This window comes from Corvus hawaiiensis, unplaced genomic scaffold (genome assembly GCF_020740725.1).
Source record: "Corvus hawaiiensis isolate bCorHaw1 unplaced genomic scaffold, bCorHaw1.pri.cur scaffold_60_ctg1, whole genome shotgun sequence".
Classification (NCBI taxonomy): Eukaryota; Metazoa; Chordata; class Aves; order Passeriformes; family Corvidae; genus Corvus; species Corvus hawaiiensis.
In genome coordinates this window covers 262,220-269,071 of record NW_025963380.1, presented here as the reverse complement: position 1 = coordinate 269,071, position 6,852 = coordinate 262,220, and the positions used below count along the sequence as shown (strand labels likewise).

Here is a 6,852-nt window from a genome sequence, read left to right as displayed (position 1 = left end):
GGAGGGAGCAGAGACAGAATGGAGCAAAAGAGGAAGATAAGGCTGATGGGATGATACATAGAAACTCCAAAGAATTTATGTATCATGCATGATTGTGATGAATATGCAATAAGAGATTATTGCTTTTAAAGGCAATCTTTTGGATGTAAAGCTGTGCCTTTGGCTCTCTGCCAAAGCACCCAGCCATAATACCCTTTTTGCTGTTGCCTCCTAATTGTCCCTTTTATTAAACTTTTTAAAAATTTTACAAAGAATGAACCTCATTTTTCACATCAGGGGTTTTAGATTGCTTCAAAAAAAACCCCAAGAACCCTCCCTCTGCCTGAGTGCAGCCAGTTCTCCAAGCAAAGCAGGTCCCAGGTGAGTGAGGAGAGACAGGATGGGCTTGGGAATGTGGAGCAGGGTTGTTCACACTGGGTCAGACCTCAAAGCACAGCTTCTGTGACCAGGCCAGACCTCCTTTGGAGAGACCCTGGATCAATATCAGTCACAGAATGCTGCAATCACCTCTTCTCTAAAGAGAAAAGTAATAAAATACACCCCTTAAAATAGGAATGAGTATTTCTTAGAAGCTCTTTGAAATATTTCTCCATAACTGAAGAAGTAAATGTTCCTAATGAACTGCACCAGGCCAGAGGGAAAGCAAGGCAGAGCCAGGGTTTGTCAGGACTTGCTTGATCCTAATGAGCCCCGTGGTGCATTTGGGACTGAGCCCTTGAAGCTCAGGGCCTGAGAGGAGATTGCACAAACCTTTCCAGGAGTCAAAGGCAGAGGAAACACCCAAAGTGTCTCAAGGCATTGATGGGTCCCTCTGAGGTCCATCCCAAAGACAGGCTCCTCATGGACTCCTTGGAGGAGAGAATTGGAGGCTGGGATTGCCCAAAAACCTCTCAGAGCCTCAGTGTGGGAAGGAAAATCCAAAGTACCTTAAAACCCTTGAGTATCTCAGAGCATTAATGAACCCCTCTGAGTGTCAATGCAAAGCTCTCAAGGGACTCGTTAAAGTAATTGGAGATAATTGGAGGCCATGATTGTACAAACCTCTCAAAGACTCAGTGTCAAAAAGAAGTACTTAAATTACCCGAGTACCCTGAAGCATGAATGAGCCCCACTGAGTGTTGTTACTGACAAAGAATCTCCAGGGACTCATTAGAGCAGATAATTGGGGGCCAGGATTGCACAAAGCTCTCAGAGACTCCCAGGCAAAAGCCAAAGTCCTTTGAAAACCCTGCAGTCCCTGGGAGCATTCAGGAGCCCCCCAGGGCCATTCCTGACCAAGGCTCCCCAGGCACTCCTTCCAGCAGATCCCTGAGGCCACTGGGATGTGGGGGGATGCTGAGGGCAGGACAAGGGGCTGACAGTGCCCAGCCTTGCTGGGGCTGTGCCAGGAGGCCCCAGGGCCTCAGGACAAGGTGTCTCCTCCCAGCCCTTGGTGGCCCAGATGCTGCTGTGCCCCAGGGCACCAAGACTTGGCTTCTCTTTGTCCCCCCTGTCATCCCTGCCTCCAGTTCTCTGCTCTGACTGGAGCCTGGGGACACTTTCTCAGTCGTGTCCCTCACTGGGACCCATGAAAACTTCCAGAAACTTTGAAGTTCAATTCTGACCGGAATTCTTGAGAGGTTTGTGCCAGTCCCTGTCAGGGACTGATGTTCAGGGCCTCAGCACCAAGGCCCGAGAGGGTCATTCCAGTCCTTGTGCTGTGTGTGTGCTGCTGAGCTGGGCCGGGCTCCTGGCACAGAGGCAGCTCCTGGCAAGCGGCAGCGCTGCAGAGAGACAGCTCTGGCCAGGAGCAGCTCCTGGGCACAGCCCAGCAGGGCTGGGCCACTGCCTGCAGCCAGCCCGGGCACAGCACAGAGGCACACAGGGCTTAAACTCAGCCGGGGCTGGGAGCACAGAGCAGAGCTCACTGAGGGCTCACCAGAGCAGAAATCCTCACAGCGTTTGAAACTGTCATTGTCTGGCTGTGGGAAGAGACGCTGCAGCTCCTGGAGGCATCTCCTGAAGCTGGCCCATCCCACAGCTTTTAGGACCTTTCCGGAGCACTCTCAGAGTTGCTGCAGTCTGGGGGATGTGGCCCTAGGGCCGGGCTGGCTTTCCCTGCTGCAGCACCCGAGGCCCAGCACAAGGCAGCTCCTGTTGCCGGGCTCTGCTGCGGGGCTGAGCAGCCGGGGCTGCAGCCAGGGGTGCCCAGGGCTGTCCTGCAGAGCAGGGTCCTGCAGCCCAGGGCGCTGAGCTGGGGCAGGGACTCTGCTGCCTGCCAGGGGCAGCTCTCAGCCGGCCCGGGGAGCTGCTGCAAGCACTGGGGGAGGAGCTGTGGGGGGAAGGAGCGACCCTGAGCAGGGCAGGTGCTGCTGCTGAGAGCTGCTGCCTGGGGCAGGGCTGCTCCCAGCTCCAACCAGCCTGGGCACAGCGCCGGAGGACACTTCCCAAAGAAGGTAAGCCTGGGATTGCTGTAAAGATCAGGAGCTTTCCTGAGACTGTTTCGATTTCCTGCTTGGATCAGGGTGGGAAGGTTGGGGGATGAGAGAAGCAGAACAGGAGTTGTAATCCCAGAGTCACAGAACATTCTGAGTCTCTGCCCGGCCCTCTCAGGCACAGCACCACGTCTTCTCTTGTTTCTGCACTCCCCATGTATTGTCACTGTTATCTGGTGCTCTCAGGGAGGCTCTGGGGTTTGCAGCAGCTGAGTCAGGCACTGCCCTTGGGATTCCTGCCAGGCAGGGCTGTCCATGGCAATGGGGTGTCCGGGCTTCCCTGTGCCCTGTGGGGCTGTGGGCAAAGCAGTCCATGGGAAAGGGGAAGGAGCTGAGCCTCCCTCCCTGAGATACCATCATGGGCATACCCAGGACTCTCCTCGCTGTGTCCTTCCAAGCTCTGAGCTGCCCTCCTGGGTGCAAATCTGTGCCAGAGCCTCTCGGAGTGCCCTGAATGTCCCCCGGGGAAGTGCAGAGATGCCACAGCTGAGGAAATGCTGCTGAGTTTGCCAAGGGCACCGCGAGTCTCTGGCAGAAGGGGGTGCTGAGACCTTGCTCAGAGACCTTTAGAGTGTGAGATTCAGGGATCCCTCTGCTCTGGGCAGGATCTGGTTTATCCCAGGGTGACCCGGGAGTGTGACTGTGCTCTGATTGCAGCCAAAGGGGCAAGCCCAGGGCACTTGGGAACAAGCCCATGCAGCCCCTCAACTTGCCCTCAGCCACAGGGAATCCTTTGCCTCTCACCTCTCTCAGTGGCAAACACGGAGTGCAGCAGAAATGCTGGGGATTTCTGACCTCAGAGAACCAGGAATGATGTGTGGGTAGGAAAAGAATTCCCTCCATCTCCTCCCTGCCATTCCTGTCCTGTAGACCTGGGAGTGCAGATGGTACCAAGCCTGTCTGCATGAGGAGTGGTTCCACTGACAAATCCTGACTATCCAGCCTTGTCCCTCTGCCACACGGCCACAAACCCAGGGCAGCAGGGCAGGGATGGCTCCTTGAGAGCCCCCACGCACAGGCCTGGCTGCTCCTGGCACACTCAGACAGCACAAGGGGAGCTCAGGCAGGGCCCTGGGTGAAGGTTTTCCCAGAGCAGGAACAAGGGTGGGAGAGTCCCAGCAGGACAGTGTGCAGGGAATGGCACAGGTTTGGCTCCAAGCAGCCTGTCCTGAGTTGTGCCTGTCCTTTCTCCATGAACAGGTGCCCATGGCCAGAGACAGCAAATGTCCAACAGCAGCTCCATCAGCCACTTCCTCCTGCTGCCATTGGCAGACACGCGGCAGCTGCAGCTCCTGCACTTCTGCGTCTTCCTGGGCATCTCCCTGGCTGCCCTCCTGGGCAACGGCCTCATCATCAGCGCCGGAGCCTGCGGCCAGCACCTGCACAGCCCCATGTTCTTCTTCCTGCTCAGCCTGGCCCTCACTGACCTGGGCTCCATCTGCACCACTGTCCCCAAGGCCATGCACAATTCCCTCTGGGGGGCACATCTCCTACTCAGCATGTGCTGCTCAGGTGTTTCTGTTTGTCTTCTTCATGGGAGTAGAGGTTTCCCTCCTCACCATCATGTGCTACGACCGCTACGTGTCCATCTGCAAAGCCCTGCACTACGGGACCCTCCTGGGCAGCAGAGCTTGTGCCCACATGGCAGCAGCTGCCTGGGCCAGTGCCTTTCTCTACGCTCTCCTGCACACGGCCAATACATTTTCCCTGCCCCTGTGCCAGGGCAATGCCCTGGGCCAGTTCTTCTGTGAAATCCCACACATCCTCAAACTCTCCTGCTCCAAATCCCACCTCAGGGAACTTGGCCTCCTTGCCATTAGTGTCTGTTTGCTCTTTGGCTGTTTTGTGTTCATTGTTTTCTCCTATGTGCAGATCTTCAGGGCCGTGCTGAGGATCCCCTCTGAGCAGGGATGGCACAAAGCCTTTTCCACGTGCCTCCCTCACCTGGCCATGGTCTCCCTGGTCATCAGCACTGCCTTTTTTGCATACCTGAAGCCCCCTTCCATCTCGTCCCCATCCCTGGATCTGGCCCTGTCAGTTCTGTACTCGGTGGTGCCTCCAGCCCTGAACCCCCTCATCTACAGCCTGAGGAACCAGGAGCTCAAGGAGGCCCTGAGGAAACTGATGACTGGATACTTTTCAGAAGCAAAGAAGTGCCTGTTTTCTGCTGCATATTTTTCAGAATGGAACTCATGACTGGCCCAGTCTGCCTTCTCAGGTCTTTGGTGGTGGTCAATGGCTTCTTCTCGCCATAATTTTGTGCTCAGTGAAATGTTTTTATTCATCCCTCATCTAATTCCCTCTCTGCCTCTTGAATTTGATTCAGAAACTCTGTGAACTCTGTAAAATCTGTAAAATTTGTGCTATTGCTATATTTAAACAAAATAAACTACCTGTCAGGGCCTTGGTTATCTGGGATCCCAACTCTTGACACCTGCATGAAGTTATAGGGGAGAGGGGGAAAAGAGTCCCAGCACAGCAGCACAACCAGGGACAATGACTCTTTCCACATCTGCTGTTCCACACTCTCCTCCCCAGCCCTTCTGTGGGCGCAGGACCAGAGTGCTCGGGCAGCTCGGTCACTGTCCTGCTGTGTGTCCGTGCTTTGACCACAGGCAGGGACAGGCCACGGGCACTGCTGGGACACAGCTGGGCTCCACCACAGCAGCTCCATCAGCAAAGGGCACCTCCTGGAGGCAGGGCAGGAAGGATTAGGTCTTATTTCGTATTTGCCTCAGCAATAAAACCTAAGGGTCTCAATGTTTTGCTTGTTCTCCCAGGGCTCAGTGGGGTGAGATCAGGGTCCCAGGGTGGCCTTCAGGGGACTCAGATCTGGGTCAGCTTTTGTGTGTTGATGGCCAGTGCCCATCAGATGGTGAATGGTCAGTGCTGAACCCTCCTGGGGCTCTCCAGCTTGTGCCAGGGCTGATGGCAGAGGAATGTTTGTCTGGACGGCCTTGGGAACTGCCAGGGGAACACAGGGGAGCTGCAAGGACAGTGTGTGCCAGGGCTCAGCAGTGAGTGGAGCTCACTGGGCACAGGCCTGTCCAGGATGGGGTCATGGAGAGATAAAGGGCTGATGTCTGCTGTGAGCCATGAGAGCTCTGCAGCCCAGGGGACACAGCAGGCACAGGGAAAGGAGTCTGGGCAGGGACTCGTCTGACCCTCGGGGAGCTTCCCCAGGAGGATCCAGGGCAGCCCCAGCCCATGTGCCAGCCCTGGAACAAGGCAGGCATCTCTGAGCAGCCTCCATGGGCACAGCAGAGCCTGTGTGGGAGGGCTCAGTGCAGGGAGCACCAGCAGCTGCCTCTGTGTCACAGCTGCAGCAGCCGAGCCCAGCAGAGCCAGCCCATGGCCCCGGGCAGCACAGCCCCCGTGCTCTGCAGAGCAGCACCCCCAGCTCGGGGCTCTGGGCAGCAGGGCAGGGGCTGCAGCAGTGGCTGCTCAGGCCAGCACAGACGTGTTCCCCTGGGAAAGGCTCTGTGGTAGCTGGCACGGGCCAGGAGCAGAGCAGGAGCTCGTGTGTATGCACAGGAGCCCTGGCAAGAGGCTGCTCTGTGCCTGGGCCAGCAGGAGCTGCCTGAAGAGCCCCAGGGCCAACTCTCTGCTGCTGTGCTGGCCAGTGGGGCTGGCCCTGGGGCTGCAGGAGCTGCCTGAGCTGAGGATCTCCTGAGCATTCCACACAGAGTCGCTGTCCCTGACCTGCAGTACCTCCAGTTCCTGCTGCAGGGCCAGACCTGACTCTGCTGCTCTGCAGGGGCAGGGAGAGCTGGACTGGGCAGTTCCAGGGAGAGGAAAACAATGGACCTCTGGTTATACGAGTCCCCACAGCGTCACACTGACCCCTTGGTTCCATGAGCCCCACAGTGTCACAATGGCCCCTGGGTCACACGAGGCCCCGCAGGGCCACAAGGCACCTTTGGTTCTATGGGGCCACAGTGTCAATTTTGCCGGTGAGCAGGGTCAGCACCAAAGACACAGACACCAACTGAAGGAACTGTGTTGTTTATTACAATGCAAAAGTGCAAAGAATCACAGCAGGAGCAGCTCAGCAATGCACCCAATCATCAGTGCCAAAGATTGCCTGCAGTGATTAACCAAGATCCAGCCCCAGTTCCCCTCAGACTTTACCATCACCCAGAGCCACCCATCAGCTGGGGGAAGCTGTCCCAGCCAAGGACTGGAGAGCCACTCCCGGACACTGGGAATTCCTGCAGCTGCCTCCAGCCACAGCTGAGGCTCCAACCCCGCTGGGAGAGGGCCCAGCTTTGACAGTGCTGCAGAAACAAACTGATAGCACTTCCAGTGCGGGAACATCTGCTTTCATCCTCCTCTTGGGTTCCTCCTAACCAACCCTGGCCAGGGCTCAAGGAGCGAC

General features: G+C 56.7%; 1 pseudogene; it reads left to right on the top strand.

The window, feature by feature from the left end:
- The first annotated feature begins 1,297 nt into the window (after positions 1-1,297).
- Positions 1,298-4,885, top strand: LOC125321093 (annotated as a pseudogene).
- Positions 4,886-6,852: the final 1,967 nt, after the last annotated feature.